Source organism: Tachypleus tridentatus, chromosome 13 (genome assembly GCF_004210375.1).
Source record: "Tachypleus tridentatus isolate NWPU-2018 chromosome 13, ASM421037v1, whole genome shotgun sequence".
NCBI lineage: Eukaryota > Metazoa > Arthropoda > Merostomata > Xiphosura > Limulidae > Tachypleus > Tachypleus tridentatus.
Genome location: NC_134837.1, coordinates 55543906 through 55559575, shown reverse-complemented (window position 1 = coordinate 55559575; position 15670 = coordinate 55543906). Strand labels below are relative to the sequence as shown.

At 35.8% G+C, this 15670-nt stretch overlaps 1 long non-coding RNA gene across 1 annotated transcript; it reads right to left on the bottom strand.

Annotated features, from left to right (window-relative positions):
* Positions 1 to 980: 980 nt before the first annotated feature.
* LOC143240028 (uncharacterized) lies at positions 981 to 7384 on the bottom strand. Its single transcript, XR_013021525.1, has 3 exons — positions 3727 to 7384; positions 2322 to 2775; positions 981 to 1095 (listed from the first exon to the last, which is right to left on the bottom strand). It is a non-coding gene; the product is annotated as an uncharacterized LOC143240028 (long non-coding RNA).
* Between the last annotated feature and the right edge of the window lie 8286 nt (positions 7385 to 15670).

Here is a 15670-nt window from a genome sequence, read left to right as displayed (position 1 = left end):
ATGTACCCTTAGACTTACCGCTTACTTGTTACGATTTCAAATAGTCTGAAGGCAACTCAGCCAAGCTTGTTAAAACGTAACAAATCTAGTTTATTATTAAAACCTTTATATAGGTATTGTTTTAAAATAACTGTGTTCTCAGATGCTACAGTAAAGCTATTAAAGATTTAAATCTCAATGGTCCAATCTAAATTATTATTGTTTCCGTTATTTGGTTAATGTAACTCCTCTTTATGCTTGTTGTTACATAGTCTTACAGTTAAATTATTTTAGAAATCAGTAAGAGTTTGTAAAACTATCTTAAGATTAGTAAAATGTTGGTTAGTGAAGAGAAATTAACATTATGTACATTTTAACATTTGTTTCTCATTTAATATGTCTTCAGTAACACAGCAGGAAGTGTACGGTTTATTTATTACTTTATTGTTTGTAATTAAACTCAAAGCTACGCATTGGACTATCTGTGCTCTGCCCACCACAGGTATCGAAACCCCGATTGTAGCGTTGTAAGTCTGAGATATACCATTGGGCCACTAAGTATACGGCCTTATACCATTAGAAATCGGGTTTTGATAGCTATGAAAGGTATTGCATAGATAGCTCGTTCTGTAGTTGTGTACCTAATTACAAGCAAACGAACTCATTTAATACAACATTTAATGGATGCGTAAAAGCGAGATTCTTAATTAGAATTTGTAATTTTTCATTACGTAAATTTATTTACAGAGAACTGTTAAAAAACCGAGCAAGCTATCTTTAAGCTAAAGTTATACATATCAGCTTATTTTATCCCCCTAATAAATTATTAATTTTTAAACATTCATAATTACTGAAATAAAAAATATAATTTTGAGTGGTTCCTCAAGACAACAGAACAAACAGCCAAGTCAAATACTTCTAGTATTCAGGTAGAGTCATTCCTATTTTTGAGCTACTTACCGGATAAATAGCAAGACCTGTCTCCACAAGGCCTTTGTTGGGCAGTTTGAACGAAATAATGGAATCGAATGTCACTTTTAAAATGTCTTCAAATGTAAAATTGCGTATGTTGCTTAACAGGATAATTTCTCGAATCCCGGACCTTTCAAACACAATCTAATACGTAAAGTGTAGACAGAACAATCTAAATACATAGTAATCCAAATGAGTTTTAGAAAATAAATACGAACTTCTTTAACAGAAATTTAAACACAGAAAAGTATATTTTAACATTTGAAAAATAAAATATTTAATTGAAAAAAATAGTGATTGAGAATGTTTTAAATACATTATCATTTGCTATGTATGTTTGTGCGAATTGCTAGTAAAATTACTGAGAAAATATCAAATAACGAATAATATAAACACAATATAAGCAATACTTTTTCGATTCTTGGTGGACTCAGCAGATAGCCTGAGGTAGCTTTGCTAAATGAAAAAACACACACACGCTTTTTTCGAGATTATCAAGATTTAGCAAGGATATTTTTTTGCAATAAAAACGAAAACTATAACATTATATTTGTGCATTTGTTCTTTAATTGATACTTTCGATATTAACACAAAGAAGTGAGGTAAAGTTTTCTTGTCAAGTTTAGCGAAAAGCTATATGCAGGCTATCTGTGACAGCGATCGCTAATTTATCAGTGATAATCTACAGTAGGGAAGGCGACTAGGCAACACCACCCACAGCAACTGTGAATGGTAGTAATGATCGATACATTATAATTTCCCCATAGCTAAAAGGGGGAGCTCGACATGGCCAGATGGTTGAGGCACTCGACTTGAGATCTCTAGGATCTCTCTTCGTTGGTGGTACCTCGATTACTATGACAGAGTATACCTTTTTAATTTTCCACAGTTTCCACTACTAGAAGCCATAATTTCTTCATCGATAGCAGAAATTGTTGGCTGAGTCGTCTGACTCAACTGTCACATTTATCTTTACAACATCAAAGTCTCGCTGCAGCCTATCTTGCCTTCAATTTCTTGAAATTTGGACATCCTCGTGATACGTCCAACATGTTCTGGTGGCTATGGTTGGTTCAAATAATAATTTGTAAATTTCAGGTTCAGAATGAATTCCTTCATTGAGCATATGTGCCCTTTAGGCTTTCGGGACATTATAAATGCTTGCCAATCCCACTATTCATTAATAAAGAGTCGTCTAATAGTTTGTGGGGTTGACTAGTTACTTTCCTTCTCGTCTATTTTTTTTCTAAATTAGGAACAGATAGAGGAGATTACCCTCGACTAGCGTTATGTGAAATCCAACAAAAATAAACAATCGATTAAATTTAGCACTGGGAAGCTCTTCTTAAGCTTGCAAATGTAGTAATTACACTAAAACGAGAATGGGTCTGTCTTCTATTCCTAGTACTATATTGTATGATTATCTGCTCCCTTCTTTTTTTGGTCTTCACCCCACGTGGGTTGCACTAATTGTGGTACTGACTTCTGGTTCTGGAATACTTGAAGGTTCGGTTCCTCCAGATGTAACAGTTTTTGTTTTGATGATCTAATGCTAAGGACTTGTCAACAGCATCTTGGCCTTCATCCGTCATTGCATGCAGCTCAGCTCTTGGAGACGTTAGTGCCAACCTCTTTATCTATTTGGTAAGATCTTCCAGGTCGGATAAATTGGCAAGCAATATATTTTATGCAAGGTCTCACTGATAATACACTTTACCCCAGTACTCTGATATTCTATTATGACTTCAGTCCCTTTGCTGTATAAGAAATATTGGATGCCCTGGAGCAGTTACAAGGCTTCATAAGTCGATGAAGAATACGTAACTACAGTTAAAGAGAAAAGAAAAGCAGGAATTGCAACTGCAACAAAGCAGAATTACTGGCTAGTCAATAAAAGAGACTAAAACCTAAACTTAAATATTGAAAGTCAGGATTTAAATACCGAGGTTTACAAGTACTAATTGGCCAAATGTGTAGCTTAATATGTAGGTTAGGGTCCATAATGTATGGTTACGACTGGAAATTGTTATTGGTCAAAAGGCATGTTTGCAGTTTAACCCTTAATGAACAGGTAGGTCAAAGTGTGCATGTTACGACATATTACAGAGATACATTCAAAAATTAAATAAAGTATTTTATCATCAATGTATATAAATAATAAATCAAGTTTCAATATCATATAAAGTGTATGTTCTTAATATTACAAAGAAATATCTAAACAAATCATTAACATCACCTTGTATAAGAATCTTGACATTTATTATCTTGGTCTATCCTTTTCTAGTTTATTTACCATCCCTTTCTGAAGTACAGAATTTAGCGTAAATTACTTATTATAATATAAGGCAAAGTATAATTTTTTATAGCTTTTAATCTTATTTGTTTACGGAGTCATAAAATAGAAAACCAGACTCACTTGCCACACAAACCAGACACATCCTCTCTTTCATAAATAGCCAATAGTTCTATTTACTTTTATATTATATTATTTATAACCTACAGAAACGTCAATTTTTAACATATTGAATAACGTATAGGGCTATATTATACTTTAGTACAAATTCTTTAATTTAGTTTTTAGTTTGAAAGATTATCTCGCAGTTTTCATATCGAAGAGCTAAAACATATCGTGAATCTTTCTCGCATTGGTTAGAAAGCTAGTTAACTTTTAATAATTATAGGACAATGTTTGCTTTGTGAGTATTATTATGCTGTGTTTTTAGGTGCATTATTTAAATAAAAAATTATTTAGCATGTTTGGAATTAAATACATACCTGCATTGTCCACTACACGTATCGAAATCTGGTTCTAGCAGCGTCAGTCCACAAACATACTACTGTGCCACGTGAGGCACTTAGTGTATTACTACCATCATTATAAAAAAGCAGACTTAAATTTCATCTGCAACAGACAGCAAAAAAATACCAAAAATGATAAGCAAGTACTATATTTATTGTTTTGCATGTACATTTTTATTCATTATTATAAAAGTAACAATAATGTGAAAAATGAGAGTCTTACAGTTTAGATAAAGTTAAGTTAGGTAAGACAATGAAATAGCAATACTTTTCGAGGTATGCTCGTAATTAGCTCGTGCAGTATTTCATTGACTGAGGTAACTTGAGCTTTTCGTTCACAGACTGACTTAAAAAGTTATTTGGCAGGATTAATAGAGCATTAAAACATTAAAATTAAGTATAAACAGGTGTATAGCGTTATGAGGCGTAAGTTATTTAGGATTTTGTTTTATGTTATCGTCAGGTTATTATCTATGGGCTGGATTCTTTATAATGACTTGCTGGCAATAAACCTCAACCAATAAATAAACAGCATACAGTCCACATGTTTTAAATTAAGTTAAACACATATATAAATGTTTGGTACACTATTGATTATCATATTTGTATTTAGAGCTTTAAATAATTGCCTCGTTTTCGTCAAAGATCACACAAGCTGATTCAGTTACTTTAGAACACAATTTGACAAGACTTTATCTATCCACAGAGAAATTTTTATTTAAAATACTTAAATAACAATCTGATCATTTGAATACAAAAGATGTGTCATGTTTACAAAAAGCTTGCCAAATATCGTGAATATACATATATAGAAGTAAAAGTTATGATATGCAAACTGATGGTTACTTTGTGGTTACAAGATTGGTCACACCGACTGAATTAATATAGAAAGAGTTAACAAGTGTTATTATTGTTCATATAATATGTACCAAAAACATTAAGGCCTTCCTGATTCCCTAGTTTCCATGGGTTTACTTTTGACCAGCTATCTATAGTCGTGTTGCCAGACAATTGGAACAAGCAAGTCAAAGTCTCAGTTCCAGTCTCATCTGCAGCTTATTGTCTGGTTGTCATTCAGACAGAGCCCAGTTCTAATAGAAAAGAACAGGTTTCAAGACTCCTTGGATCCTACACACTAGAGTTGAGTCGGGTTAGACACAGTTAAGCTCATCTTTGACCATAAACCTCTGCAAATACTGTAATTGTCTTTTTTCTAGGGAGTTTCTTCCTTTTACAAACTGTATAACAGTTATAGGATGAACTATTAGGTTTCACTGCGTGTATAGTACTTTTTACCTTTCTCTATTTCACTTGCAGCTTACATTTTTATGCTTCAAACTGTAATTTGTAATAAAACAATGTTATGAAAATATTCAGCAAAACTGTTTGCTTATCAGTAATATTTTAATCAACATGACTGAAAATACTCCTCTCATAACTAAATAAAACAGTCGTGAATATATATTGAATATAAAGTCTATTAAGTGTAAGAGTTATTATTTAGTTCATTTTATGATAATATTTAATGAGTGTTTAGCTTCTAAAACAGAAGTATTGAAGACGGATTGTTTTAAAAGTGTTAGTTGTGACAAGTTTCGTTAAATAACTCTGTACGAATCGTACGTTGTGTTTACAATTACATTGTTGTCTAGACTTTACTAATATCGTTTACGTTTCGTTACTCGAATTTTCGGTGTTTTTATCATTTTCTTAACCGAATGTCATTACATTATAGCATTGCTCGTGTAGTTTATAGAAAGTTCGAGGCCTTACTTGTTGGAGTATATATATATATATATATATATATATATATAGCTGAGCAAGCAAGAGCAAGCTAAGTAAAGTTAACTGAAAGTAAAGGTTCAATCAGAAAAAAATTAGAAAACGTGAAGCTAATCATAAGTAAATGAGTAGCCACAATGGGGGATATTTTAAAGTGAGTTTCACAGTTTGATAGAGATATGGAGGATAATTTGTCTTGAAACTGAACTCATCTATGTGGACTTTGACGAAAAGGAGACAATTATTTGAAGTCCAAAATACACTGTGGTAACCCATGAAGCAGCGTATTATTTACTGGTACTATTGTACTAAGAGCAGAAAAATAGTTTATCTTGTCAATTGGATCCTAAAGTAATTGAATCAGTTTAAGTGGACGTTTGACAAAAAAGAGAATTACTTAGTGTTTTAGATACAGCTATGATATTTTACAGCATAAAGAGTTTTGTACATATGTTTTAATTGTTTTGAATATATTAGTTTAAAACAAATGGGTTGTATGCTGTCAATTTATTGCAAGAACTTATAGTTAACAAGTCACAAAGACTTACTGTAAAATAATCCCAGTCTACATGTACTTAAAACTGTAACAGTATACCACATGTTTTTATTTATTTTATATCTGTGAATTTCGTGTAATTCTGACACATTCATTCACACATTAATGTTTCAACTGGATCAAATGAAAATATCTTGACGATGTTCTTATGAGAAACATCATGTAAAATTCTATTATAACCACTGAATTAAAGTGTGTTCTCTAAAACCTTACAAAAATCACGTTTTCTCTCTCACTGTAGTATGAGTTTGTCAGTATCGCCTTTTCGATAAAAAATCTATTATTCTGTAGAATGCCTGAACGTCAAAATTACAAGTACATTGCACGTTCCAATAATACTTTACATTCTTTTCTTCAGAGGTAACCTTGAATTCATAATTTCTTAACTTCAATATTCAGTTCTCCACCTCCATGCTCTTTCTGCTTATTTCTTATTTTTCATTATTTATTTTATTTGTTTGAAACATTAGTAAAGAACTTTATGTAATTTTTCAGGACGCATGCATTGTCAGGTGCATTGGTACATGCGTATGCCTCATTATGTTTCATCAGGTAAGCAAGTTTGTTTTCTGTTTTTGAACTTTGCGCAAAGCTAAACAAGGGTTATCTGTGCTAGCCGTCCATAATTTAACAGTGTGAGACTAGAGGAAATGCAGCTAGTCATCACCATCCACCGCCAACTGTGGATTTATTCTTTTACAAACTAAAAGGGTGAGCATGTTTGGTGTTATGAAGATTCGAATCCGCGACCCTCAGATTGCGAGTCAAGCACCCTGACCACCTGGCCACGTCGGGCCCCAAGTACCCTAGTATTTTATACAGTTTGCCTCTGGCGACAACATGACAAACATTTGTAATATCAGTGTTAACTGGTAAAGGAACATTTTTAGCAACAGTAATGTCATTTATGGATACCAAATTCTATTTGTTTTTATTTAGAGCTTTACGAAATATATAATCACTGGTAAACTTCAAATGAATGAGGACTTTCGACTAAAAGGTTATTTACAGAACTACAATAAACGCTGAAATAGCTAGATTTCATTGTCAATCGTGGAGCTGATATATCTTCCACGAAAGCTGATGAAAAATTTAGCAACCTCCGAGTAATATGATCTGTGGAGTTTCAACCATCCAGCTATATTTTCGGAGTGTTTTCAAGAACATCTGATAACGTTTCCTATCAGAAAATTCACTATTTGCTTTAGAGAGCAAGAAATCACATCGTCCTTTCAATCACATGATCATCCTAACTTTTTATAATTAACTGATAATTCTACAATGTAGTACAAACATTACATCTCAGAATCACTTGACAGCTTAAAAAACAAAGAATGCCAGTTTCTTTCAGTCCAAGACTGTAAGGAAAAGTGACTGTCCTAGAGGTGAATAATTGAGTAGCATCTGGAAAGTGTATTTCATACTATGCATCTTACTTATTGGCAGTTAAGAAAGCAAGGAATGTTATTTCCTGTCAATCAGTAGTTGCACAAACAATGTCTTTGAAATTGAAGCAGCATTCATATGTTGTTGTAAATACGTGGTATTTTGCGTTACCACTCGTGTATTGGAGACCAAGAGATTTCTATACTTTTCAGTCAGTAGTTTTTTAAATACGTGACCGTTCTAGTTTCAAGTAACCAGGTGTAAGTTACACAATATAGTGCATACATTACAATGTGCTCAACTTGCTAGCTTGAAAGGCAAGGAATACTGTTATTTTTAAGTCATCAGGCTCTTGATGTAATGATTGTTCTAGCTCTGATAAAAACAGTAATAATTAATATGGGTTTGGAAAGAATTATCATTCTTTTGATTACATGTCTCCCTAATCTTTATGATCAGGCAGTAACCATTTTGTAAAGTGTACCTCACCTTGCTTTTTAGGATTGGAATGCAAGAAGTCACTACACCCTTTCAGGCAGTAACCATTTTGTAAAGTGTATCTTACCTTGTTTCTTAGGCTTGGAATGCAAGAAGTCACTACACCCTTACAGGCAGTAATTTTACAATTACATAGATATCCTAGCTTTTTTATCAAGCAGTAGCAACAAAATATAATTCATAAATTCTGCCAGAAATTACTACCCATTAGCCCAGAGCGATAGGGATGCTACTTCCATTTAATAATCATGCTTACACCCTGCTGATCCTTCTAGGTGTGATGGATGATGTATCCCATCTTGAATGACCTGGAGAATGACTTTGTATTTTATCCACCAGTCAGAACAAGTATTCACTTCAAGTTAACATAATATATCATAATGTTCTGAGATAACATGGGACATACTGGCCAATTTTTTTAAACTAAACTAAAACTATTCATACTTATATTTTAAAAACATATCTTAAAACTAGCCCTTATCATTCATATACCTATCAAGCTTTCTCTTAAAGTTAACTATCCTCTTAGGAAATAAATCTGTCTTAGAGATGGCTCCTATCCTGTCAGAATGTAATTTATATTTGTGTCGTATAGTCCGACTAACTTTATTGTTAAGTATGAAAAAAGATGATTCATCAATATTATCAAGTCTTTTTATATTCTTAAACACATCAGTCAAACTCCACCTAACTCTTCTTTAAAAAAAATTAATTTGAGAGACTTCACCCTCTTCTTTTATGACAATTCCTTTTGTCGGTGTGGATTCCTGTATGTGGTGAAGAGACCTCCCGGAAAAGGTTATGTACTTTCAGTTTACCTCTTCTAAACATCCACTCACGTGTTTGCCGTGCGTGACGACCCGTGAAGAAGAGGAGAGGATTCTGGTGGTTGAGAGGTCCAACCCAAATACACTACATTGGCCTTGAATTTCTGTAGATGGGCGGCCTTGATGGACCTCCAGGGTCAATCGGCTGGTTCACTTGGGCTAGGGTCAACCAAGTACCAATGTTGGACATTTTCAACGAGTATTGTGGACATTGTGTCTGATGTTGGTGTTCGGGTATAGTGTTCACGAAACCCTGGCGTTGCTACAATATCCTTGTTTGGCATTGTGGTGCTTCCCCTCGTAGGGCTACATGGTGGGTGAGGTCAATGGGCATCGAAATATTCTTTCTTTATTATCAATCTCCCAACTACAAATAAAATTAACATAATAAAAACTGACCATAAGTAAACGATCGCATCTTAAATATTCTAAGTATTCTGAACAGCAATCTTCAACTTTCTCAACACCAGTATCTCATTTTTTGATATTACATTCATTATCAGACAAATCTTTAGGGCAAATGTCTCCATTTTTTTATTAAGAATGGACTGAAAGGGCTTTCTGGCTCTCCTAAGTCACACAAAAAGATACGTTCTAGGGACATCTTGTTGGAAACATAGCTCCAAAACAGAGTAAACTCCTTTTGTATTCAAAGGCAATTGGGGATAAACCCATAGAAGTTATTCCCACGATACTTTGAATTCGTCACGAAGAATTATTGTTGAGAGAGATTTGAAGAACATCCCTGAGTCAGAGATCCTCGCTAGTTTCTCCACTCAAGGAGTTTCTGCAGTGAGGCATATATCTACTCACAAAGATGGAGTTATGATGCTAACCAATGTCATAAATTTAACGTTTGCATCACCACGTCAAATTGCTACCATCAAGGCAGGCTATCTAAACTGCAAGGTGAAGCCATATATTCCAAACCATCTCGGATGTTTCTCATGCCAGCAGTTTGGTCACTTGAAGACAAAATGTCGTTGTTTCTCGATGTGTGCTCGTTGCGGGGGCAAAGAACATAGTACCTACGAGTGTGAAATGGACCATCATTGTACTAATTTGATTGGCTCTTAACCGTTTGACTTTCGTTCTTGCCCTAGATGGGTGGAGGAAAAAAGAGGTACAGCATCTGAAAATGGTTCACAATATTTCTTACCCCAAGAATTGAAATTTACTGTCCACTTCTCCATCTCGGATGCATGCTGCTGCACTTCATTTCACTGTTATAGTGGTATTGCAGACAGATTTACCCATGTATCCTAGAGAATGGTTTTCAAACTACGTGAAGAAGCTTTTGCGCTCCGTGGATAAAAAGAGTTGACAAATCAACGTCAACAACTATTTCTCTCCCCACCAGTCCTTCCAGTGGCTCGCCAAATCGAATTCCCTTGGCTATGGCTTCTAGCGTTTTTTCGGGTCCATATTCTTCTTCGGCCTCGAGATACAGAACGATTATTCACTTTAATCTTCATCTACTGATAGAGGTATGCCAACTCGACCCAGGGCAGGATCTATGGATGTCAATAGATCTTCTAATAATAACAGGAGGGCTCTTCACGCAATTCTCTTTTACATACGTAAAAATGGCCACTTTGATGCAGTGGAACTGTCGAGGTTTGAGTTCTAATTTGGATGACATCAAAGCACTGATTGATTCTTACCATCCTGTACGTCTTTCTTACAGGAAAAATTTCTGAAATATGCCGATACAGTCATCTTTCGATATTTTTAGTTGTATAGAAATGACAGCTTATATGATGGACGGGTACATGGAGAGGTGGTACTGCTGGTTGATCAGCATGTGTCAGACTTTCTTTTTACTAGATACACCCTTGAAAGCTGTAACCATCCATGTTTCCTTGGGTTGTACCATCACTGTTTGTTTTTCTACCTGCCTCCTTAGAAGACCTATGAATAGTCAGATCTTGATGCTTTCATTGAACATTTGCCAGCTCCCTTTTTAATCCTTGGGGACTTTAATGGACGAAATCCCCTCTAGGGTTGTGATGATATTGATAGGACGTGCCTTCTGTAAAGCATATGCTCTCAGATCATAACTGTTCTCTCTTTAATACTGTTACTTATACCTATTTTCATGCACCTAGTCAGACTATTGAACTCTCTATCTGCATAGCTTCACTTTTTTCGTTTGTCTTTGGGGTTGACAGTGAACAAAGGGGCAGTGATCATTTTCCTATCATATTGAGAGAGTCAGAATGTGGTTTTATAAACCGACTAGAATGCCATGGTGAAAACTGGACCAGACCAACAGACCCTCTTTCACTGCTTTCTCGGAACTTGATCCTGCCGTCATCTGTAAACGATCGATAGACGACTGTGTTGCAACAGTAACTGTCCAAGCAGTTGCTCAATCTATTCATAAAACGTCAACAAGTTCTCCAGGGCATCCTCGTCCATGTTGAAAGCCTGCCTCTCACATGGTACGGAAGGCTCAAAAACAGACCTTGGATAACTTCATAGATATCCCACTTTCAAACTGCATTGTTTTCCCTTGGGCCCGTGCACATGTAAAAGCCAGAAGGAATCTTGGATTAAGTTCACAACTAGCATCTCTTCTGCCACCAGTTCCAAAGCTATATGGGACAATTTTCGGACGTCAGAAGGTAGTATACTTCTGCCCTCTTTCGATTTTGCGCTCCAATGGCCAGGAAGTTGCTGATTCCCAGAATATTGCTGATACTATCGGCGAAAACTTTTCTAATGCATCTAGCATTTATGCCTGATCTCCTACCTTCTGAGCCATCAATACTCAGGCAGAGCGATCACCACTTTCCTTCCAGGCTGATCGTTTCTATGAGTATAATCACTCTTTTACACTGGTGGAACTCAAACTTGCTCTTCATTTCTTTGGCAGTACATCAGACAGACCTGATGATGTTCACTATGAGATGCTGTGCCATCTATCTCCTGTCCCTCTTGCTATTTTTCTGGTTGATTTTAACCAGATCTGGAAGAGAATGCTTTTCCTGATACTTGGCGCCAGGCTATTGTTCTTCTTTTTTTTAAGCCTTGGAAGGATCTCAAGATACCTTCAAACTTCCGTCAAATTGCTCTGACTAGCTGTATCTGTAATATTTTAAAGAGGATGGTTAATGCAAGTCTTGTTTGGTTCGTTGAATCAAACAGTCTTCTGTCGCCAGCCAAGTGTTCTGATGACAGTGCTCCATCATGGAACACTTGATTCGACTTGAAATGTCAATAAGGGAAACCTTCCTCAAGCGAAAACATCTTGTTTCTGTATTTTTTGACCTTGAGAAAGCTTATGATATCACATTGATGTATGGCATTCTGTAAAACATCCACTTATTCAGGTTGCTTGGCCATTTGCTCATTTTTATTAAATATATTTTTTAATGGACTGGCTATTCCAAGTCTGAGTGGGTTCGACACTTTTCCGTTCTTTCTCAGAAGAACTTGGAGTCCCTTAGGGCTGTGTCTCGAGTGTCACGCTTTTCGTTATAAAGATTAATGCCATCAGTGGACAACTCCCCCATACAGTTTCAAGCAGTCTTTACACAACTGGCGTCAATCGTCGAGTATGAGGTTTATTGAGCAGCAGCTACAGATTTGTTTCAATTGTTTACTATAGTGAACTACTGCAAAAGGTTTTACTTTTATTTGCTCTAAAATAGTTTACATGAACTTTTGCCGTCAACGAGATATTCACAGCAATTATGAACTCTGTCTCGGAGAAGTTATGTTTCCCTTGTTCCATGAGGTAAAGTTCTTGGGGCTTATCTTTGACCGTAAGCTGACCTTGATTTCACACATCAAGCAGCTACATGTCAACTTTATGAGGCCATTGAACATCCTCCATGTTCTCTCTTCCACCTCTTCCAAATGTGACCTTTCTTTAAGTCATCTGAAGAAAGAGGATACTCTTGATTGAAAGTACCGTCATCTGTTTGTTGAACATCTTTAAAACCATCCTTCCATTCCCATTGATATGGATGGTTTGAAATCAAGTCACTCTGTGGGTTTTACCATGGTTTGTTGTGGTTCGGTGGTTGCACACAGGATCCCCTCTACATTTTCTGTGTTCATGCCGAACTGTACGCCATTTCTCTTGCCCTGGCTCACATAGAAGCTATCCAGTACATGAACTGTGGTATTTATACCAATTTGCTTAGCTCTTTACTGGGCCTGGAATCGCTTCATGTTAGTTCTCACCCTGTTCTCGTCGATATTGGAAACAGAATGGCTCGTTTCTCTTTATCAACCATTTCTATCTAGTTCTTCTGGGATGGGCCTGGCATGGCCTAGCGCGTTAAGGCGTGCGCTTCGTAATCTGAGAACCGCGGGTTCGGGCCCGAGTCGCGCCAAACATGCTCGCCCTCCCAGCCGTGGGAGCATTATAATGTTACGGTCAATCCCACTTTTCGTTGGTAAAAGAGTAGCCCAAGAGTTGGCGGTGGGTGGTGATGACTAGCTGCCTTCCCTCTTGTCTTACACTGCTAAATTAGGGACGGCTAGCACAGATAGCCCTCGAGTAGCTTTGTGCGAAATTCCAAAACAAACAAACAATCTTCTGGGTACTGGGCTACGTTGGCATTCGCGGGAACTAGCTCGCTAACACTACAGCTAAGTCTGTGTGCTCTGGTGCTATCATGACTCTGCCTGGTCCATACATGGAGTACAGTCCTGTGTTCAAGGTTCGACTCCATGCCAGTTAGCAGTTGACTTGCAGTGAGTAACGCAATAACAAGTTTTCCAGATAAAAACCTTTTATAGAACTTTGGCCATCGTGTTTCTTTAAGGATGGGAAGGAGGAAGTTATCTTTGCTAGGCTATGCATTGGTCATAGTTTTTTAACTCATCATTTTCTTTTATTTGGTATTGATGCACCAATGTGTGACACTCAAGTCACAATAATCAACATTTTATTGTCGTGCCGTCGTTACAACCGTTAGCGACGGCAACATTTTAAACATATTTTTACCATGGGATCACCCTTGACGTTGGACAATATCTTTGGTGATAGTGACACCGTCCACTTCAATTGTGTTTTTAGATTGTTTTTGACTCTATGTAAGTGTTTAATACAAAATTTCTACATTGTATTGTTTCAACGTGATTCCTCTTTACGCATTTCAATAATTTTACATTAATTTTTATCGGTTGTTTGGCGCAAATAGCCTGGTTGCTTTGCGTCAATAAACGCCAAACAAACAACCAATCATGACAATCAATTCAGTGTATTTCCTAAGGTAAAAATCCCAAGACTGAACACAATACTCCAAATGCGGCTTAACCAGTGACTTGTACAATTAAATTATAACCTCTTTAGATATGCATTCAATATTTATGTAGATAGAAGCTAAAATTCTATTTACCCCACCAATATCAACAGCAAAGTGGTTAGATGGCTTAAGAGACTCATCAGCTATTACATCAAGATCTCTTTCTTTCATGACTTTGTTAGAGTTATTCCCATCCAAATTATACTTATAATAAGAGATCGTTCTTACCTACGGATATAGGGTATATAAAAATAAAAGTTTGGTTTGAATTTCGCGCAAAGCTACTCGAGGGCTATCTGTGCTAGCCGTCCCTAATTTAGCAGTGTAAGACTAGAGGAAAGGCAGCTAGTCATCACCACCCACCGCCAACTTTTGGGCTACTATTTTACCAACGAATAGTGGGATTGACCGTCAAATTATAACACCTCCTCGGCTAAAAGGGCGAGCATGTTTGGTGCGACGTGGATTCGAACTCGCAATCCTCGGATTACAAGTCGAGTGCCTTAATCCACCAGGCTATAAAAATAAATCCGTCTGTACTAAAATAATCCAAATGCAAAATTACTGCTTCATTGCAAGAAGTGTAAGTCAAACTCCACAGTAAATAGCCAGTTGTCATTACAAGTCTCTTTTGAACTACATACATCATAGTAACCTTGTTACACGCTGTGTTTTACAAGTTTATCTTTGCTTATTCAGCTCCAAACCACGGGCAGAGCATAAATAACCAACCCATTGAGTGGCTTTGTGCTAATAATAAGAAACATGTTCAGCGCAGTCAATTTACCTATAAACAATTGTTTCTCCATCTAGTGGTATCATTAAAAACGTCTATCGCTCTTACTTAAAATATACGAGACTTTTATAATATTCACAGTGATTATAACCGTTTGGTGAATGAGGAGCTGCAGGAATATGTACTGTGTGAGGAGTTGCGGTAATGTTTTATGTGAGTGTTTACTGTCTTATTATTTGACAAATTTTTTATCAGTATTCTTCTGGGCAGTGTATTATGATATGAATCATGTAATTAGTTCTGTAATTCCTTGTTATGCAATGTTATTAACATATTCTATTCTAAGAATATGATGTACTTATGTTTATGTTCCTCTATGAGGATAGATTAATAAAGAAAAAACAGTGGTATGTTTACGGGCTTACACTACTAGAAACCGGGTTTCGATACCCGTGACATAATTGTGTGCTTAATAACAAACAAACAACAATCTTATTGAAATATAAAAAATATAAAGTTAATTACACAGTATGACAAAGTATCTTATGTTTAGCATAGATTATTGGTGACCTTCCACCGTCATTGTTATTTTATTATTATTATATGATTTTTATTACTATTGATGTTTTATTTCTGTAGGAATTGTTGCATCATGTTTTATGTCAGAAACCAGTAGTTTACTGAGTGAAGCTATTTCCTCTTATAATAGACTATCACTTATCTGGAACGATTTTATGAAATTCATTTAAATTCATTACCAGTTGTACTGCTTTTGAGATCTGTCATTATTGCGTAATGTTTCTAAATTCTTGTAGTTACATAAATTACTGCTATCTGTCGTTACATATAAGTGTTTTATGTTGGATGATAT